Raw genomic sequence first — 15,327 nt, 5'->3', positions numbered from 1 at the left:
GTTGATGCATAATTCCGGGACGGAATAAACCTAAGGAGGAGAGAATTTTAACGCCCGTGTTTTTAGGCTAAGCATTATTATAATGATGTAATACTAATGGTCAACAATTGTAACTTATTTTGAAGTAACGAAGAGGAATTATTTGAGTATTATGTGATTTATGTGCAATATACGTGCTTATAACAATGTAACAAAATAATATTTAAAATATGCACCAAAAATAAAATAATAGATAGACCCAATATCTATGAAGAAAGTTGTAGTGGTCGCAACAAGGATTTTAGGGATATAAGTGATGGGTTTTATGCATAAGAAACAATCATATGTGCTCATACAAACCCTAATGCTTGGATCTAGGTTTCTCTATTGTACATGCTTTAAATCCAAGACTAACAAACTTAGATCTAACACATTATAAACTGAATTAGGGTTTATAGAATTACCTTTAATTGTTATATAGCAATAACAATCAATTCCTTGCTTGAATTGGCCTTAGAAAGCTTAGTGCCTCAAGTGTTGCACCTCTAATGGAGTCACAAACACCTTATGCAACTTGAATGAAGAGGAGAAGAGAGGGGAGGCACCAAAAACGGCTGGAAACCCTAGAGAATCAGTTGTCCACGTTTTTGGAGCCTAAGGGGTCCTTTATATACTTGTGTGGGCTGCTAGGGTTTCAGTCAAAACCCTAATGGACAGCTTAAACTCTAAGCAGCCCATGGAACCTTCTGGATAAGGCCATGGACGAAAATATGATGGGCTTCCATCATAATTTCGTTCACCCCTTATTCCTTTAGTATTCCTTAGCCCAATAACTCAATTATCCAATAATTGCAGTCTAGTCCCCTAAGTTTAATTAATCTCTTTTAGCCACAAAATTAATTATTAATTAATTCTTGACTAATATTAATTAAACAATATGATTTCTCCTTTAATATATTATTCTTATAATATATTAATAAATCATATTTAAACCTTTCTCTCCTCAATTCATCCTACATATTGCTATGGTGAAGGCAACCCAAAAGGACCATGCTCATAATCGGGTCAAGTACATACCAAAATAATCATGGACTTAGACACTAATCCAACAGTCTCTCACTTGGATAAGTCTAATAACTATTTTCCGTATGACTTCAGAACCTGATCAGCAATCGTAGCTTTCAAAAGCCGCTGTCAACTCTGATCTTATCAGATAGCGTGTCCTTTAGATAAGGGATTATATACTCCTCCATTCTCAAGATATCGTATAGACATAAGACATGAATTTCAATTATTCTCTCTATACTGTTTCCCGACTTCCGATTTATGACGACTGATAACAGACTACAATTGAACACATCAACTTAGTCCCGGCTTGGCCAAGCGCTTAGGTGTCATCACTAAATCATCGAGAGGCCTAATGATATCGCTTTTATCCCACTTTAGGTGAAAGGAACGGATAAACTTCGACTCATATGCTCGCTTGCATTTACTAATCGAATCACACACAACAATAAGTTTTATAACACCAAGTTACTGGTGTGTTTACTTATTATCAATGTGTAACCGACCAACAAATAACAACTCACACGTCTCGGTTTCAAGAATATACAATATTATCGTCTCACTAATCACTCGTGATAAAACCATGAAGTGATCCAAGTGAGCGTGGGTTTAATCCAATACTCTAATCTTATCAAAGCACTCATGAACTCTGCGGCAAACTTGTGCTATGTCTAAACACTTCAGACAATCAACAGACAGATTCATGACAGTCTTTATTCATACCTACTCCCAACGTATGACCGATTGTGGATGTTTGAATAACCTAGTTATTATGGAAGTCAAAACATGCAAATTGAAACATAACAATAATACTTAATCCTATATGGCCTCAAACTTGTGAGAGTAAATAAAACACTTCTATTTAACCACCATATTGATTACTCATTATTATCGTTTACTGTTTCAGAAAATCAACTTATTACTCGAGTTACAACAATAGCTATCCCATGCATAAAGCATGCACACTATGTTTCCTATGGTCCTTACTTTGTGAAATAGATCAATTGAAAAACCTTTTCAATGATGCTCATTTCACAATTCCTCAATCCCCATGGTTAGTGTAAGAACACAAGGTTCTTTGCTACTATTAGAATATGCTAGATTCTAACATTTTACGCAACGATCCTTTCGTAAAGTCACAGCACAAAAGTCACCAAGACTTGGCTAATGAAATTACAAGGTACTCTATCGGAAATTGTTACAAGACAATTCCATAGACGTGAAGTCTCACATTCAAAGTACATTCATTTGAACATCCTTCTTGCATAAAAGTTTCTATCTAGGCATAGACTCTCAATATCCAATTCCCAATATGGAAACATTTCCACATTTGCCATATGACAGCTCATTCTTAATAGAATCTTATCTATTCATAGTAATGTTGATATGGTCCATCCAATACCATACTTCCAACTACTCACAAGCGACCAATCCTCAACGAACTTTGGATCGTCCTTTGATAGTTGTTTAATTATTTTAGGCAAAACCAATTCTAGTCCTTTTTCCCTCTTAATGCGCTAGGCATTTGGAAAATTTTAGAATGGTAAATCATTATAGCATTTGCAATCGATCCTATACCCGAAGTGTATGGGACACGATGCATAATGTCTCACATAAAGATATGATACTTTACCAATCTTTTGCCATAATATTTTATGTGTCATGTTGTCATAATTCGAACTATGAAGAGGGATGCCGTAATCATAATCGAATTTTAAGAACTCACAATGTATCCTTTGACTAAAACTATTAAAATTTCTCAATCTAAGCTTTAGATTTTGAAACGAAGTATAATACTCTCTCCCTTAATTATAGCAAAACAACTTTTCAACCCATGCATCTCTGCAAATGGAACCTTTGTTTTTCTATAATTAATATTGCTAACTTGCAATACTTGCCATAATAATCATACAATCATAACACTATGGAAAGGGATGTCGTAACCATAATCGAATGTGAGAATACAATTTTCGCAATCGCTATCTTCTTAAAACCTCTCTTAGTGGAAGTATTTCCTCACAGTCATTTTCATGAAGGAGGGAATCTTACGAGACTTAGATTTTATGGTGTATGAGTTCCTATCCATGTGAATTTGCCAAAACCAAAGTTTGTGACAGATCCAAGCTCATATGGACTGAACTTTTTTTTTTAATCTTGATTTCTTGCCTTATGGTAACACGAGTGCCCACCATGTCTTCCAAGTAGTTTAGTAATTTGTCCTTACATATCAATGTACTTTCCATCGACTAAGGCTCTAGTATGCATTCAAATGAGAACTCATAGAACTCACATACACAATTAACTCAATTGGAATGGCATAGAAACAAAATAATGTCAGCACGATAGGTTGTAAACCTCAAGTCGTGTGCTAGTGATGATCGATAAGGTTTATTCTTGATTTGTTCTTGAAACCTTTCAAGACCATTAAGACTCCCACTGACTCTTTGACATATAAGATTCTCTTGTCAAGAAACATTTCTTGAAAAAGCAAATATTCAAGAGTTAGTGTAGTTCTTATCAAGACAAAACACTTCACATAATTGGTCCTAGTTGGTCTCTGTCTTATCCAAGACAGCAGCACAACTTACCAATTTCAAATGTGCAAGAATAAGAAAACTTTTTCCAAATTCCACATTTGATGAGTGTTATAAACCTACTTAAGACTTTTCACTCAATGTCACAATCTTGACTTTAAGACTTGATATTGGAACGAAGTATCATTGACTCTTTGATTTAACCATTTCTACAATTCTCGATTCCTCTTCTTAGACATGCAATTGCACTAAGACTCACTTAGAGGATCAATTGAGACATGGTTCTTAATCTTTAAGACTTATCATAAAACACAATAAAAGGTACTCTCCCTTCTTCTTAGAAAAGAGAAACTTTTATCTTTCTGCCTACTTGATTCTTCTTTATTCGTTATGCTATTCATTGAAACTTTTTCAATCAACTCAGAATTACACTTAATCTTATAAATATAATCATATTTACTAAACTTCAGTAAATCATGACGAATATCTTTTGTTACTCTTGTGGTGGACTTGATCAACGCACAACCTAGTGTACTTGATCTCCTAGTCCTTCAATTGACACTTTGCCAAAGAATTAGTCTAAGTTTCCCAAATGTGAAAGTTTTTCATTCATCATACAATACACATTGCATGATTCCAAGTTTCTATCCAATTGAAACTTGGGCGATGAGAAACTCTCCCTATTTGGTAAACTTTTGACATTTCCACAAGTAACATAATTAAGAATCAAATCCATTTTGCTAATAATAGAAGTACACAAACATCAATTTTCCATATATTTCATTGCAAGGATAAACAAATAAGATAAAAACCAAAATTTATTTTATTCATAAAAACAGCGGAAAACATGTCCTTACAATGCAAAATTCAAATGAAAAACTATGTAATCATATACTCCTAACAAATCTATCATAACTTCCTAAGCTCAAAATCTGATCTTCAAATTCATGCGATCGAAATCCATTTCTTCGTGATCAGACTCATCTTGCTCTTCCATCAAACTTCCTCTCTTTTCTCTAAACCTGCAAAACATGCAAATGTAATCTTATCACATTATGAATAAAGAATAGGAATTTAAATGGAGTTAGATAGTGGATTTTATACCTGAAGTAGAGTCATACTTATCGACTCTCCAATCTCTTAGATTCTTCAGGTTCTTCGGGCAGCTTCGTATCCATTTCCCCTTTCCTTGGCAGCAGGAACAGGTGGATTCTCCTAGATTGTCCACGGAAGCATGGTTGGTTGATTTATCAGACAAATATGCTCCCTTACTTTGCCAAATCATTTCCGATTCAGCAACAATAAGCATATAAGTCAAGTCAATGAGGGTTGCGTCAAGTTTCATCATATGATACTCTCTAATGAACTTATCATATGATTCAGGGAGTGACTGAAGAACCCAGTCCACAGCCAACTTATTTGAGATAGACGCACCCAACATGATCAACCTATCAATGTGTGATTTCATCCCTAGGATGTGAGCACACACGGGTTTGCCATCTTGATGTTCCATTTCCAATAGGGATTCGGTGATCTTGAACCTTTCAAGTCTTCGATCATTAGGGCTAGGGAGAACAACGGGAGGAAGAGGAGGAAGTGAAATTAAGCTAGTCCACATTGATCTCTCACTTTGAATCAAGCTTTCACTTTCATTAGGAACACTTTTTCCTTGGGATTCGGGAATACCACGGTTAGACATCTACAAAACGGGAGAAATTCAAGTTAAGTTGATTGAGTCCTTAATAAAACACCCAAATGAGTTATTAAGACTAGGATCCAACACAATATTCTACAACCTAGAAAAGGGATGTCGTAATCAAGTTGCAAAATATTTGAAGGTAGGTAAATGACGATTTACCAATTTCCACCATGAAAAACGAAAAAGAAGTTTAAGTTTTAAATGAATTGAAACTCCTAGATCTTTTGAGATTCATTGAACTTTTCAATGGCATGTTTAATCTCGATTATGCCCTACTATTTGTGACTGGGATGCCGAGGATCACAAACAAGGTGTGAATAACCATACGAATCACGTGGTGCACCCAATGCTACAATCACCTAATCAATGTGCCGGTTAGCCACACACGCTCCATTGATCTATGACAAACATCGAGTCACCCTTCGCTACCAATGTCATCCCCAAATTAGTGTGCCGGTTAACCACACACGTTCCACTAACGTTTGACAGGGGTATGAAGTGCAATTCTATGGATTAGCATACAATTTCACATTTTTCCTAAAGTAACTATGATTTGGGAATTTGAAAAAGCATTTAGTTACTTTGTACTTCATTATACTTATAATGGAAGGTTTCTGTTCTATCCTACCCGTTCGGCTAACGACCCTCCACTAGTCAAAAGTGCGGTGGGTAAGAGTGGATACCCATTCAATCGCCATTTTATAGGCAACTTCCTTAAACACCCCTTATAGACCAACTTCGTGAATGAGGCCTACTAACGGTAAGACTGACTGTTTACTCATACATATATATAATATTAGACTTTTAATGTTATATATAGTATAGGGTGTATTTTACACTTTTAAAATACTAGATGGTTTAACTTATTAAATTATACTTTTAATTTAATTAAATGTAAACCAAAAACTTTATGGGTTTATTAAATCACTTTTAATTATACACTTTAATTAATTAACAAAACGGGTGTGATTTGAACTTTTCAAAATACTAGGGTTTTGGAATTTAACATTTCAAAAATTAAACTTTTAATCAAATTTTAAATTCCAAAACTTGAGGGCAAGTTTTGAAACATTTCAAAACATTAGGGATCAAACAACAAATAATTCAAATTAAACAATTAATTTTACAATTATCTATATTTGACCTAATCTTATTTTAGTCACTAGATAATTACCAAATAATTTGAAATAATCCATATTTATCATATAAATAACCAATATTTAAAAGATTTGAAATTATTTATTATTTTGGCAAGGATAATCACTAATTTAAGATAAAAATCAGATTTTAACTTCAAAAAACGAATTAGGTATCAAATCCAAGACAAAACAGCAGCAAAAACCCGGAATTCCCTCTGTCTGACCCCTGGACTCGCCGAGTCAGGGACAGACTCGCCGAGTTCATCCACTGACTCGCCGAGTCAGGTCGGGCAGAGGCCAAAAATCGATTTTTCAGTAAATAAAACAGTTAAGCATCACATACAACTGAAACCAATCAAGGCTCTGATACCACTGATGGGTTTTATGCATAAGAAACAATCCTATGTGCTCATACAAACCCTAATGCTTGGATCTAGGTTTCTCTATTGTACATGCTTTGAATCCAAGACTAACAAACTTAGATCTAACACATTATAAACTGAATTAGGGTTTATAGAATTACCTTTAATTGTTATATAGTAATAACAATCAATTCTTTGCTTGAATTGGCCTTAGAAAGCTTAGTGCCTCAAGTGCTGCACCTCTAATGGAGTCACAAACACCTTATGCAACTTGAATGAAGAGGAGAAGAGAGGGGAGGCACCAAAAACGGTTGGAAACCCTATAGAATCAGTTGTCCACGTTTTTGGAGCCTAAGGGGTCCTTTATATACTTGTGTGGGCTGCTAGGGTTTCAGTCAAAACCCTAATGGACAGCTTAAACTCTAAGCAGCCCATGGAACCTTCTGGATAAGGCCATGGACGAAAATATGATGGGCTTCCATCATAATTTCGTTCACCCCTTATTCCTTTAGTATTCCTTAGCCCAATAACTCAATTATCCAATAATTGCAGTCTAGTCCCCTAAGTTTAATTAATATCTTTTAGCCACAAAATTATCTATTAATTAATTCTTGACTAATATTAATTAAACAATATGATTTCTCCTTTAATATATTATTCTTATAATATATTAATAAATCATATTTAAACCTTTCTCTCCTCAATTCATCCTACATATTGCTATGGTGAAGGCAACCCAAAAGGACCATGCTCATAATCGGGTCAAGTACATACCAAAATAGTTATGGACTTAGACACTAATCCAACAATAAGGAACGCGGAAATCCGACTTATAACGAACAAGTTATGACTCGTCGAAGTTTGTGACAAAACATGCACGACACTGTGTGTCGTAAAAAGTGAGTTTGAGATAAAATGATTTTTAACCTTATCGATCTAAACGAAATTCGTAGTATAAGTTAAACGGAGAGCGTACATATAGAGAACTTCCAAATCTGACTTCGTTAGGGGAAGTTACGATTTTTCTAAGATTTGACATAGCAATATGCAGCCCGAAAATCTAATTTTAGATCGATAGATTTTTAGTCGACACAATCTAAACGAGAATTGAAGATCTTGTTAATAGGAGATCAACAATATAAAGACATACGAGACAAACTTTGGATGACAAAGTTATGAATTTTTAACAGACTTTCTCTATCTAAGCATGTTAAAATATAACTTTAAAAATAAAGTCAAAATTAGTCGATGGAGTCTATATGAAAGTTGTAGATCACATCGCTACCTACACGTGGATATAAAGAATGTCAAAAACGAAGCTCTTATTAGAAACTTACGGATTTTAGAAGACAATTAGTTTTTGGAGTAATCTGCGAGTGGCACGTGGCACAATCCTGACCATTGCTTCTTCCCCACGCCTTGCCACCAGATGGTGACACTTGGCACCCAACACGTCGTGTTGGGCTCAATAACACATAGTGTTGGACAGCAACACATCACGTTTAAGCCAGTAACACATAGTGTTGATCAGTTCCCCAACCTATAAATAGAGGTGCAAATCTCTCATTTTCTTCACACCAAAGCCATTTTCTCTCTCTCAAAAACCCTCCTTAGCCCCTCCCATTCCCTAGCACTTCCCAAGTGTTAGAGCCAAAGCTTGGAGTGCCAGAAGGCTCCCAGAAGAAGAGCTTTCCGCTCAGAAGTTCTGCCCCGCAGAGCCCGGTTCCTAGCTAAACCCCCTTGTAAGGGAGTTATGCTTAACTTATGTTTAAGTTCATTATCATTATTATGAATCTATAAGCAATATACGAACTAAGTATTATAAATTATACAAAGCATTATTATAATGCATTTTAACTTCTCACGGTACGAGGAATTTGGTTTGAAGGGCCGCTTAGGTTGTTGGATTTCAGAACAACTTAAATGCCAAAATGGTCTTGCGCTCCGATGTTTCATGCCTGGCCATGTCTGTACATAGTGGTTGAAAAGTATTGTCTAACACTTATATAATACAGTAAAAAAACAATATTGCTCATAGACCTTCAGTTAATGATAAATCTAGACTAATAATTTGTCGAAATAAATATTAGAATAAAATCTAGTAATAATGATACTAGGTTTCGGTGAAGGAAAAGAAAATTGTTAGAAGCGAAGCGCTGCCCGAATTACGAGTCATCACTTTAACAAGTGAGTGCACAGTTACTTTCATCTTACACATAGATATGAAGTATTTAATATAAATTATGTGCTATGTGTGTTCTTGATATCTATGCAGGATGAACAAAATATACATGTTTTATTCGATTTAAATTGTATATGTATTTTATAACTATAACTATGATGGATAATGATAGGTAGATGATATAGATGATGAAATAAATGATGAGAGGCTCGATGTTTAAGCTGACTTAGTCATCTAACGGAGTATAGATGACGACCACATACTATTATAGGCAGTCTAGTGGAACGATGGCAGACTCATAACCTGTAAGTGTTTATGAATGATGTGTTCACCGGTGTACTCCGTCCCCCTCATGGTTGCCGTACAGACATATATTGCTGAGGAATCCCCTAAGTAGCATTGTCATCCTGATGATGATCCATAGGCTAGGTCCCTTGAATTAGATGCTTTAGGGACAAAAAGTGAGGATAACGGAAATGGGTAATCGAGTTGAATGATTTGATGAAATTAATAAACTTAGTTATTGTAGGTTGAAAACCCTATGTACTCACCATCTTCCCAAGCAAGGCCCACTCGGTTTCTTGTATTATGAGTAGTAGCAATAGAGCACAAGAGAGATGATCTGATGAGAGATCAATGGATTATTGGTCATTAGAATAATAGATGTTGTAAGGCATGTACTACTTCTGTTTATGCTTATGTACTGTATTGAAAATGACATCCCAACTTCTTTAATATAATGAAAACACATTTCTTCGGAAATGCTTTGAAAATTTACTTATCATATTTTTGGGAACAAATTCCGCAACATATTTTTTCAAAAAGATACTCTGATTTTCAAATAAAGCATAAACAAATTAGTCTTTTCTGACCGTGAAATTGGGGATGTCACGTGACTAGTTGTCCTTGGTCAATATTGGTCAAATCCGGTCCAATTCGGTCCTAATCGGACTAAGTTGGCTCGGCTAACTCTAAAAGACCCACCAACTCAAAGGATTCAGCTAGCCTAAAGCTTAGTTGAATTTGATTCTCAAGGGAGCTTGCTCCCCTTTTATAGAATAAGTTTTGCCTTCATCTATTATCCCACCAGCGATGCGGGAAACTTGGAACTCTTTAGTTCTTTATACATGGGTTTTTTGTAACACGTTAAAACATTCATCACCATTGCCATCGTCGGGAGAGCAACCTCTACCTTCACGCTATCGCCTTCTACTCTCGTTTTCGTCTCCTTCGAACCTCGTCATTGTATTCTCAACTCAGAGTTGCTACCCTTCTCCTCCGACGGTGTCTATGAATCAAGGAGACCTCGGACACTTATCTTTATCATCTATGTAGGTTGGTTGTTTAATCTCGACTCAGATTAGTTGCTGGGGTGTGTTGGGTTGGTCAAATCAGTTCTCTCTGTCTACTTAGGTTGTTGAAATCAGCTTAATTTACTTGTGAAGAACCTAAAGAATGTTATTAGATAAACCCGATTATCTAGAATCTGTTTCATATAACCTCAATTCGTTATTAAACCGATTATAGATATACTCATAAACTCGATTGAAGTTGATTTTAGCAATTGAAGGCATATGTATGTGTCTCGATAACAAGAATAAACTTCAAATTTCATCCCTTCCCAGTCTGAATTGCAAGGATTTATTCCTCATCTCCTTCTTGATTCTAGCCCTTTTTATGCATGTAAGTATCGGTAGAAAGAACACAATTTGAAGTTCATCCCTCAAGATTCTGAATTGTAGGTGAACAAATGCTCCAATTGATGAGCATAAGTGTTCAAGAACTCGATGAACAGGGAATTTCGTGTTGGTTTTCTCCTTTCTCATTTTTTTTTTTATTTTAGTATCCAATTGAAGGTTAGCATAGTAGACAAGATGGTTATGGCATGATTAAGGTATTGGTTGATTCCAGGCATGTACATAATGGTGAAAGTGGTTTCTTGTGGATTTAAAACAAATTCAAATGGAAGGTCATGGACTTTATGGACTGTTTTACCCTAGTGGGTTGGAAGAAGTATTTTCTTATGGTTTTTATGGAATATGTTGTTCCTTTGATAAGTAAGAGATGCACGCATAGATTTTTTTTATCCTTTGATGGGTAGATGGTGGTTTATATGGTTTCTTTTTTTTCTTTTTTTTATTTTTTATTATTTTTTTTTTTTTGCAAACTTGTTGGATGTTGATGATCGTGATGTAGATGAAGCATCAACCTTTTTACGTTTATTTTGGATGATAATTTGTTGTGCTTTGTGAAACTTATTAAACTTTTATGTTTATTACTTATATTATTTGGATTAGAATTTGATTTATTAATTTTGGAACATTTTTCTTAATAATTAATGGTCCCCGATAATCCCCTTATTAATCATCGCCTAGGAGATTAATCCTTTGACCACAGTCCACCGCCAAACTACCGACATGCGTTTTTTTCAACATTGACTCCTGAGATGAAAGAATGTCCAAATTAATGTATACACATATATTAATAACTATCGTTTATCGATGTATGCTATATGGATTAATGTGATTGCATGACTTGATATAATGTATGTTTATGTTTTGTTTCCATGCTTATGTGTTTGAGATTGACTCATTGTGTTGATCTTGATACTTGTTCCTTGTTTGTTGTTGTGACTTTTGTATTGATATAGGTAGCTTGATATTAATGGTCTGAGGTTGAGATTTGTTGGGTAGTTATCGTCATTTAATTATTAGTGATGATATCGGTTTCAGACATGGTGTGATGTTTCATTTATATTTGGTTTTGACACTTGTTTTGGTTTGGTTTTTACAATTTTGGATTTTGATAGATTGTTTTTGAACGATTTTGTAAGTAGCATTGATGATGTTTTTTCTTAAAAAAGACTTTCGCTACCATTTTCTGATTAAAATTTATTAAAAATAAAAGAAAATATTTTGGTGAAAAATCGCGGTAATATAATGTATAGAAGAGAGGGCGATAATTTGTTATGGTATGATGAATCATGATTAAAATAAAGAGAACATTAACGATATTTTTGATTTTGAATAGAGTATAAAAAAAAAATGAAATCTAATATCTTTGCTTTTAGGTGGTTTCCTCATTTTTATTGGCGGTAGCTTACCGCTTGTGATTTTCCACCAGTGGTAAAGTTGGAGGCAAAAATGGGATGTGTGACATGGGTCTTTCTCTCTCTATTTTCTCTTCTTTACACTTAACACCATTCCCTAGTCATTTTTAAAAATAGTAAAAACTGTAAAAGTGTAAATATCGTATCTATGTGGCAATCGGTAAAAACATGACACCATTTAGCCTTAATGCATATTAAGATGTTCGTTATTTTACTATTTTAGAAAAGATTTTGATTTTTTTTATATAAGCGGAGATGAAAGCCTTTTTTGAAAAGCTTGGTAAACTCAAACATTTTAATTATCTTATTTACAACACAATAATTTATTTTTCACCAATTTGTCTCTTTCTTGGGAAGTATAAATATAATTTTTTTTTAAGTTCAAACTAAGGGATTATTGAAACCAATAAAATTGATGGTAGATATGAATACATTTTATAGAAAATGATATCATAAAAAGTAATTGTTAAATTTTCAACACAACACAAATACATTAGATTAAAAAAAAAAACTAATGTAATATACTATTTAATTGTTTTTTTTATTTTTTAAATTATTAAAATCAAATAATGTTATTTTTTCAAAAATAAATAGTTTACGTAACATACATGAAAAATAAACATAAAATACTCCATTTGTCCCAAAATTATAGTCCAACTTTCCTTTTTGGTTTGTCTCAAAATAATAGTTTATTTATAAAAATAAATAACATTTTTACCAAAATACTCTCTCATTATTACTTAACCAACTAAACATTTAATGGAACATTAAATGCAAAGTAAGGACAAAACTGTTATTTTATTATACAAAGTTAGTGATAATTAATGTTTTTCTTAATCTGTATGTTTTTTATCTGTAGACAATAATTGGAACAAAGAGAGTAGTTTATTTAAAAAAAAAAAAAAAAAAAAAAAACTTTTTAAAATGTTAATCATCATAGTGAGTTTATAACAGTTGGTAAAATTTAATGTGACCAAAATAAATTTTTGTGAGTGATTAATCATCATGCCATTAGCCATCGAATGCCAATTTATTCGACCACAAAATTTGAGAGAATTTCGAGAAATTCAAGTCTTTCGATTTTTTCAATCTTATTTTTTTATTGGATTTCACATTTCAATACCTTTAAATTTATCCAAAACACATGAAATTTGGAGGGAGGGATGAAATAACAAGTGTTTCTAATCACATGTTATTTTTATAGATAAAATCGATAATTTCTTAATTTTTAGATAGAATTTACATCATTTAAAAAAATTGCTTATATTCGATTTTTTTAAAGTTAATATAAGATAACATATGTTTAGTATTGTATTAAACATACACAGGTTAAAATAAAATAAGGGAAAATAACTTGCAAAGGTAATTACCATTTCGTCTTGTTCATATTTACGTAACTTCACTTTTTTTGTACACATTTGACCATTTTACTTGTCAAATGTGTTCACATATTACCATTGTCACCTGCTAGAAAATTGTCTAAATATGAAAAAAAAAATACAAATTTCTTAAGATTTTTCTATAATTTCTTACAACATTTTTTATGATATTTTTTTCCTATAGGTTTTTCTAATACAATGTTTTAAACTTTGCTTATAATTTTTTTATACCTTTTTTTATATTTTCATATAATTTTAATACAAATGCTTTTAAACCAAATATTTTATAATTTTAACTTGTTTTTTTTGACATTTTTATACATTTTTTTATAAATTTTATACATGTATTTCTAAACTTTCTTTTACAACATTTTTAAAGTTTTTCACAGATTTTGTATAACAATTTAAAATACTTTTGTTAAATACTATTTTAAAACGTTGTATTAAGAAAACTAAAAGTTTATAAACTTCTAATTAAATAGTATTAAAAAGTTGGAATAATTTTAAAACATTTACATTATATAGATTTTTTTTTGTTTTTTTATTTGCTAAGTAATATTTTCTTTTTATTTTTTTAAAATACCCTACATACTTATTCTTACATATTTAATTTACTTAATTTATTGTTAGATACTATTTACTTTAAAAATGTTGTATATGCTTAAAAACAAAAAAAAAAATTATAAGAGGGTATATAAAATATTTCACAAAACAAAAATATATTTATTAATTAAAAAATAAAGTTTAAAATTGAGCAATATTTAATTATTATTTAGGAAATTATGGATATTTTAAAAATAACGTTTGAAAAAAATAATACAAACAAATATGTAAAATAAAATCGTTATTAAAAGTGAGGAAAATGACTTATCAGAATAATTAACTTTTCATTTTGTTCACATTTAAACAACTTTCTTTTTTTATACATATTTAATTATTTAACTTATTAATTTATTCATATATTACCATTGTCACTTGCTATAGCCTGTGACAATGAAAATATATGAACATATATAAAAGTTTAATGGTCAAATTTATACAAAAATAAAGAAGTTACATAAATATAAATAAGGCGACAAAGATTAATTTGTTTTCCCGAAAAGGAAATGAGTTGTGCGTTTCATGTGCAAACATGTGATTCCCCGATGACTCTAATAACATAAAATTATTAAATAATTTTAGACAAATCGTGGCTTTAAATCAATTTCTTCCTGATTTTTTTAGAGAACGTAAATGGAAGATGAAATGTGGTGTGATATATTTTAGTTTTAAATAATTACTTTATATTCTTTAAATATTTTTCAATTCTTTTTAATGTATTAGGTAATTAGTTATTCTTTACAAGCCGAAGTCGTGTCTGAATTAACTTTTGTTGGAAGTTGTATTATTCATATCATTATACCAATATACCAATATATATCAATTCACTATGTTTTTTTTTTTTTTTTTTTTTTTTTTTTTTTTTTTTTTTTTTTCTTTTAAATTATACAAATATACTGAAATTTTCTAAACTGTATTCGAATCTTTATAACGTTTTAAATTGTTTCATTTGAGAAATAGAACGTTTTTAGTAATAATTTTTTGTAATCACATTTAAAATATTGACAATTTCTATAAAATAAAAATAGGCAAACAAATATTGCCGTGTCAATCCAACTAGACACACCAGACCTATTTTGACCCAAATTAAAAACAACGTATTGACAATGCTAACTAATTTTGCCGCCTCTAATCTTTGATTTAGGAAACATATTATAAATTGTAATAATTTGTTTTTAAAAAATATAATGTTAAAATTACTCATCATTAATAATCATCTATTATTGAGATGAACTGATCTAAGTAGTCAATTTTTTCTTACTTCAAAGTCTTATATTTT

Source organism: Lactuca serriola, chromosome 5 (genome assembly GCF_051521515.1).
Source record: "Lactuca serriola cultivar US96UC23 chromosome 5, Lser_US96UC23_V15, whole genome shotgun sequence".
NCBI lineage: Eukaryota > Viridiplantae > Streptophyta > Magnoliopsida > Asterales > Asteraceae > Lactuca > Lactuca serriola.
The sequence above is the reverse complement of the archived record's forward strand: the minus strand, read 5'-3'. Positions refer to the sequence as shown.